This window comes from Megascapheus bottae, chromosome 24 (genome assembly GCF_031878675.1).
Source record: "Megascapheus bottae isolate mThoBot1 chromosome 24, mThoBot2.hap1, whole genome shotgun sequence".
Classification (NCBI taxonomy): domain Eukaryota; kingdom Metazoa; phylum Chordata; class Mammalia; order Rodentia; family Geomyidae; genus Megascapheus; species Megascapheus bottae.
The window spans coordinates 8,826,675-8,834,556 of NC_143532.1; positions in this window are offsets into that span (position 1 = coordinate 8,826,675).

The window sequence follows — 7,882 nt, forward strand, 5'->3', positions numbered from 1 at the left end:
CAGTTAGAGACAGAGCCAGTGTATGAATCCAGCAGACCAGGTCCATATTCTAAGCCATTGTCATTTTGTCATAGGGGCTCAATTAGGGTGTGATAAAGGTAAAACTAGATGATTTCCATCAAAGAAGGGAGACCTCTGGCCAAGAGTTTCAGACCACCAAGTGCTTAATTTTTCCTACTCAAAGTACAAACTAACCAGCAACGTCTTATCAAATGCCCCATGCTATATGACCAGCCTGACTTGCGGGTTCGCAGAGATGTTTGAGATAATTGATTTTTTTAATGTTTATGAGTTGTCTATAAGTCATGTTTAATCCCACAACAATCCTCTAAGATGAATACCATTTTCAGATAAGTAAACTAAAGCTCAATATCATTAAGGAACTTGTTCAAAGCTCTGTAAAATCAAAGTGACAGGCCTAAGACTTAGGTGTGGGTTAATCTTGACTCGGAAATCATCTGTGGAAATGTCTCTCAAGTTGCTATCCAGGAACTCACCAAGGACAATAGAGTACCAAGAATACTGGCCACCTGAATTACAGAACCCTCATTTCTTCCTCAGCCACACTTGTTTCTGAACCTTACCATGCTCCTTAGGTATAGCCTAAGCATCCAGCTGACCTCTGTCTGCCTGCCCACAGATGACTGGGTGGTGGACATCTGATCCCAAAGGAGCCTATCAGACTCTCCTGGGATTTGTGGTTGAGACCTGGGTTCCCTGATGTATATAGTTCTGAAGCTGGATGGAAAAAGGCTTGGGGATTTGAGGTCATACTGGGGATGCTTGATTTTGGATGCTGGGAAGAGCAGAAACTACGATCTTTGGGAAAGGGAGTCAATTAGGAAATACTGGAGGAAATTTGAAGAGGAAAATAAGTGGGAAACCAAAAGCTAAAGAGAGAAGAAAGACAAAGAGAAAGGTAGGGGGGAGAGAATGGGCAATCAGGGAACTAGGACAGCCACCTGGCTCCTCTAGTTTCCATCCAGTCTTCCTCGAGAAGGAGGAGGAGAAGATAGGCGAACCAGTCACCATAGCCTGAGACCTAACACAGTGGGGAAGAGCTGAGTCCTTCCGATCTAGTCGTGGCTCTGGACCTGGGTTTGCTGGAGTCCTTTCTTCACAGCATCCTTTCCTATGCAAAAGAAGAAAACTCATGGTCTCGGAAAGCAATGGTCCTTTTTGTGAAGGAGCTCCTTTGGTGAACTCTGAACATAGGTATTTGTCCACTGGGGGCAAAGGGAGAGAGGAGAGCAATCTCACAGGCCTTCACTACCAACTGGTCTTGTGGCTCTCTCCATATTCAGACCGAGGATAGCATTTGATTTATTAGAGTGTCTTTATGTCCTGTGAATGCCAGTCTTTGTTGCTGATTCATAAAACACTCTAGGAGGCAAGGGTAAGCCTTCAGAGGAAGTCCCAACCCAGCCCCACTCCCAGGAGAGGCCAGGATCCCATCATCTCCCACTTGAAAGTGGAGCTCCAATTCCGATGGTGAGCACAAACAATATCACAGCAACAAGATTAGAGGCAGAGATTGCAACCCTAAAGGTGGTTATTGCTGGGAGCACTCTGTATTTACATAATGCCCATTTGAAAGTCAAGCCCAAATCTATATAATTCTGTACTTTGAAAGGGAGTTCTAGTCAATCAGACCCAACTCAGGAATGATCTAGCACTGCCACGCAACTTCTCTGACACACCTGTTAAGAGGTTATCTTCAGGCAGCTCAGTGATAAAAAGCTTGTTTATCATGTATGGAATCCTGGATTGGATCCCCAAGACCATGAAAAAGGAAGATGTTAAGTCTTTTGCTATATTCCCTGTATTGACATACATTAGAAATATAATATCCAAAGTTATATGCTAACAGTATTTTGAGGTGGGGTCCTAGGGAGGTAATTGGGATTTGATGGAGTTGTAGGGTAGGCCCCGTGGGGCCCAGAATGCTAGAATGTTAGCTAGCACATTCGCTCTGACTAGTGATATGCTACCCTTTGCCATGCCCTGACACAGCAATAAGGCCCTCATCAGAAACCATGCCATGTCCTTAGACTCCCTTGCCTCCAGAACCACGAGTTTAAAAAAAACCCTCTGTTTGGGGGCATATATGTGTGTGTGTGTGTGTGTGTGTGTGTGTGTGTGTGTGTGTGTGTGTGTGTGTGTGTATGTGTGTGTGTATGTATTTTATATATATATATATATATATATACATTTAAATCATCCAGCATTCAGTTATAGCAACAACAGAAAAGGGACAAAAACATCTCTCTAATGGCTTGGGTCTCTCCAGGCAACTCCATTAGCTGTCCTAGCATCTAACAGAGGGCATCAGAAACACTATTGGGAGTGAAAAAGGAGCCCAGGGGCTTGACCCCTTCTCAGTGAGTACTAATGAGGACTCCACTCAGAGCCTCAAAGCTGTAAGCTGCAGTCAGTTTCATTCTCTGGAACCCAAGGCTAATGTGGGAATATTTCTTATAGGCTGCTGCTCCATCTACTGGCTGAAACACTGGGAAGAACTTTAAAGGCCCAGACCACTGCCAGGTCTTTCTCCATATATTTTCCTGACAAATACTTTCTACCTGGTGTCACAGGGAGATAGTGAGAAGACAAAGACATGGGATGGTAGGGGGACACAGGTCTGGTGGCACTGAGAAGTAATGACCCTGGTCAGTCAGGATCACCTGACCCCACAGCATGACTCCCAGCTACTAATAAACCCTCTCTGAACTGTTAACAAGGTAATCATCCCAACCTCTGGTAACCCTTGTGTCCAGGTGGGACACCAGATCCTTATCTGTTCTATTGAGTTCATCCAACAACAAATATACTCATGAAGCTCTAGAAAGGTATACAGGTATAAAGGGAAATATTTTTAAAAATTTAAGATTTAAAAAAATATTTTTTTTTTGCCAGTCCTAGGCTTGAGCTCAGGGCCTGAGCACTGTCCTTGGACTTTCTCAAGGTTAGAGCTCTACCACTTGAACCTCAGCACTACTTCCAGCTTTTTTCTATGTATGTGGTACCAAGGAATCGAACCCAGGTCTTCATGCATGCTAGGCAAGCACTCTACCACTAGGCCAAACTCCCGGCCCCTTAAAAAATAATTTTAAGATTTAAAAAAAAAAGGGAGGGGCTGGGAGTTTGGCCTAGTGGTAGAGTGCTTGCCTAGCATGCACAAAGACCCAGGTTCAATTCCTTGGTACCACATACACAGAAAAAGCCAGAAATGATCTGGGGCTCAAGTGGTAGAGCTCTAGCCTTGAGAAAGGCCAAGGCCAGAGCTCAGGCCCTGAGTTCTAGCCAGGATTGGCCAAGAATAAATAAAAAATAAAGGGAAAGATAGGCTAATATATATATATACATACACAATACATATACATATAGATACACAATATATATCATACATGTATATATCCTATATATACATATATAGCTAATGAAAAGAGACCCTAAGTGCTCTAAAGAAGAAAATAAACAGGTTAAAGATATCACAAGAGGGAGCTTCTTTGAAACGGAGGTATTTAAGCACAGACATGAAGAGAGTTAACCCTGCTACAATCTGGAGCCACACAGAGAGAATGGCAAGTGCAAGGGTCCTGCAGTGGAGGAGTTCTTGGCATGCTCAGGAAAGAAGGTCATGCGGGCAGGAGCTATGGCTCAAGTGGTAGCGCACTCACCTTAAGCACAAAAGCTCAGGGACAGCATCCAGGCCTTGAGTTCGTCTAGGACTGGCACCAGAAAAAAAAAAATTTGGATTTTTCTGGACATGTCAGAGCAAGCCAAGAGAGGGGGACGTATAATACTAGAACTGCAATGTATTAATCTGGCTTTGGCATAGCTCTACACACAAGGCCAGAGAAGAAAGCCCAGTGAGAAGCCAGGAAGTTGATGCTGTGAAGAGGCATTGGTAGAGGTTACAGCCTGGATATGGCATATGGGAGAAAGATGGGAGGAAGACAGGAGTCAAGGTAAGGCTGTTGGCTTGAGTGACAGTCAGTGGGGGGAGGCTGGTGAGCAGCTGGGATTTTGGTGTCTCTGTTGGGATAGCAACAGGAAGCAGGTGGCTCTGGAGAGCTATTGACCAAGGTGTAGATGTTGTCATGGAGGAACCATAGAAGGGACAGTAAGTAGGCAGGGCTGACAGGTGACCTTCATGCAGCCATTTCAAAGCTGGGACAAGAGGGAAGCTGGTACCCATCTACAGGATGGGAGATAGGGAAAGAGCCGCTCTGGGAATAAAAATGAGGAGGTTGGGTAGAATTCGAGGCTTTGCCTCATCCATGTCTGCTGGAATACTCCTATCCCAAGTTTTCAGGGGCCATTCTTTCTCATGGGAAGTTTTTTTTTTTTCACCAGTCCTGGGCCATGAACTTAGGGCCTGGGCACTATCCTGGGGATTTCTCAAGGCTAGAGCTCTACCACTTGAGCCATATCACCAATTCTGGCTTTTTTTTTTCTATGTATGTGGTACCAAGGAATCGAACCCAGGTCTTGGTGCATGCTAGGCAAGCACTCTACCACTAGGCTAAACTCCTGGCCCATGGAAAGTCTTTCTTTAGTGGAGTTCTGCCTCTGTGAACACACAGTTCTGTTCCACCATAGGGCTTTGAATTGTACATCTGTAGTTTCAACGTTTTCTTCTCATATGTGTTCTCAATGGCCATTAAGAATCCATGTGACTGAAAAATATTTAAATCCCCTTTTGTTGCCATAGAAACCACATGCCCCAACCATTTGAACCATTTGCTTTATCTTCTACCTGCCTGTCACAACCACTGGTAAATCCCAGAGGATTTCTTATGTTCCCATCTGCTACTGAGCATCTATGGTCCCTTCCCCCCACCCTCTGCTTTTCTTGAGTAATGGATTAACTGGATCCTAGAATATCCAGGCCCTGTTTTGCTAGCTCCATCTCCAGGATCAATGACTAATTCAGTCCAGTCCCCACAAAAACTGATGGCACCTTCAAAACTTGTCACTCAGAAGCATTAGTCATAAAAAGCTCTTACAAACATGTCAGTAAAATATAATGGATTCACAGCTGGGAGTCTGGCCTAGTGGTAGAGTGCTTGCCTAGCACGCATGAAGACCTGGGTTCAATTCCTTGATACCACATACATAGAAAGAAGCCAGAAGTGGTACAGCTCTAGCCTTGAGAAAGTCCAAGGACAGTGCTCAGGCCCAGAGCTTAAGCCGGTGGGTGAGGGGTGGGGAGTGTGTGTGTGTGTATATGACTCACATGAGACAGGGAGGATGCTCTTACCTGTTACCGCCTCAGGCCCAAGGAAGGAGAAGAGACAACCAGGATTCCGAGAGGAGTATTCAAACAATGCCACAGATTTGGTTCAAGCACACAGCCATCCCAGAGTTAAGACTTACAAATTCATACTCCCTTCCCCCACTCCCGCCCTTCTCCTCCTTTCCAGGCTCCACACTGCCTGAGCCCAGCCTGCAATCCGGGGCCAGGAGCCTTCTGCTGATGAAGTCTCCCCAGGCCAGCCTCAAAGGATGGAGAAAGATATGAATGGGCACTAAATGTACAGATTTAGACTTCTGGGCATTTGGGGCTAGAGTATCAATTTGTAGAACATTTGTGGAAAGATGGAGGCACAGGAATATGAGATCACACAGGAAGTGGTAGAAGTTAATAAAGGATCTGTGGACCTTTACATCGCTAGAGCTCTGAAAACAAATAGGAATGTGGCCGGGGAGACGGAGAGAAACCAGAAAGCTGTGTGGCCAAAGGTACCTGACACTGCTGAGATGTGAGGGCTAGAGTTGTAAGGAACTTTCCAAGACATTCAAAAGGATGAGGGGAGCTGTTTGGGCAGTGAATTGATGCAAGAATGAATGAATGAATGATCCTACCACTGGCCTTGAGGATGGGTGTTATCAGAGCTGAAATTGGGAAATCTTTTAAGTTAGAATAAAACCACTGATTATTTTTCCTTTACATTTTTATTATAAAGGTGATGTACAGAGAGAGGGGTTACAGTTACATATGTCAGGTAAAGAGTACATTTCTTTTTAGACAGTGTCACCCCTCCCCTCACCCACTCCTGGTTTGGCCGTGGAACGGCAGGTCTTTAGGTAGAACAGAAACTCAGAAGGAAGAGAGCCTATAGCTCATGTCTGTAATCCAAGCTACTCAGAAGGCTAAGATCTGATCACAGTTTGAAGCCAGCCCAGGCAGGAAAGTCCATGACTCTTATCTCCAATTAACCACCAGAAAACCCGCAAGTGCAGCTGGTGGCTCAAGTAGTCAATAGCCTTGAACAAAAAAGCTCAAGGACAGTACCTGAGTTTCAGGCCCAGGACCAGCAAAGGAGAGAGAGCCTCTGAGAGCCTCTGCTCAAGGACTGGGTGCAACCAGCTCCTGAAAGACCCTGCAGGCCTACTGAAGAACTTGAACTTCACTTACCTTCTTGACCTAGACTACAGGCCTACAACATGACTCTCTTTGTGACTCCCAGTCTCAGGTCCAATGTCACTTTCTCAGTGAGGCCCACCCGGCCATACTGCAGCCCCTAGAGCCCTCTCCACTCACACTGCATGCCCTTCCCCAGCACAATCTTGGGGCACATGTGACTCTGGCCTAGGTTTTGGCCACTGTCTCAGTATACATCAGGAGAGGAGAGTGTAAGTCTAACATAGGAAAGGCCAGAACCAGAATCATAGTGAACTGGTATGAAGAAGACATTGCTGGCTTCTAAGCTGGCAAAAGCAGATCCTCCTACTTCTGAGCTTCAGGGCTGAGATTCTTGGCTCTACCTTCCACAGACACATTCTGTGTCTGCCCCAGGACCCACGAGGATCCAGTGCTTCCCAAATTCACAGGTCCTCCTCGGCTCCTGTCACCCCTCAAAGTGCCCACAGGATCTCTCCTTATATTCGTCCATTTTCTGTGACTACAACAAAATATCGGCTTTGTAAAGTCCTTACTTTATACTTGGCTCATTATTCTAAAGGCTGCAGGGTGCCAGGTTCTGGTGAGGGCCCTCTGGCTATGTCACAGCATGGCATAGAAAGGAAAAAAAAGGAAATGATAGTATGCCGAAGGGCCCACGTAGCCCCATGCATCGCGTGGCCTCCCTTTAGGACCCGTTCTCACGAGAACCAGCACACCTGAAAAGCCCAGCACGAATCCCTTGTGAGGGCAGTGCCCAAGACCTCAGTACCTCGCGCTGCATCCCACCTCTTTTTAACATTTTTTATTGTTATTATAAAGGTGATGTAGAGAGGAATTATGGTTGTATTACTTTTCTTATTGGACAGTGCCACCCCAGCCCTTGCTCTCTCCCAGGTTTTTCATTCCCATCCCCATCCACAATTGCATGGTTCATTTTCAACAGTGCCTTGTGAGTACCACTGCTGCGTTTGATCCCCTTTCTTGAACCCCATCTCTTAATATCACCACGCTGGAACCCACGTTTCCCGCACATGAACCTGCTTATGGCCCAGGAGTTCTATGAACCTGGAGGGCTCCCCAAGAGGACACAGGGAGCTGATCTCCACACATCTACACTGAGATTGGGGTGCTGGCTTAATGCCATCAGTCCCCCCCCCTCGGTCCCCATCTGCCCTTTATTTCCATTCAGAGGCCCCCATCTGCCGCTAGAACTGGGCCAGACACTCCCTTAGGGAGCCCCCTTTCCCATCTGTAGAGCAGGGAATCTGGGAGTCCTTCGCAGCCCTGACTCCTATGCAGTGGAAGGTGTGCTGGACTTAACTGTTGGGCTGAAACCCCTTTGCACCACTACTTCAACATAAAACAAAATGAAGGAGTCTTAACCTCCTGACACTCTCAAGAGGATCCATGAGCAGAAAGCACACAGGATGGTGAACACCCCTGGCCATCAGAGCCAAGCTAGAAAATCAC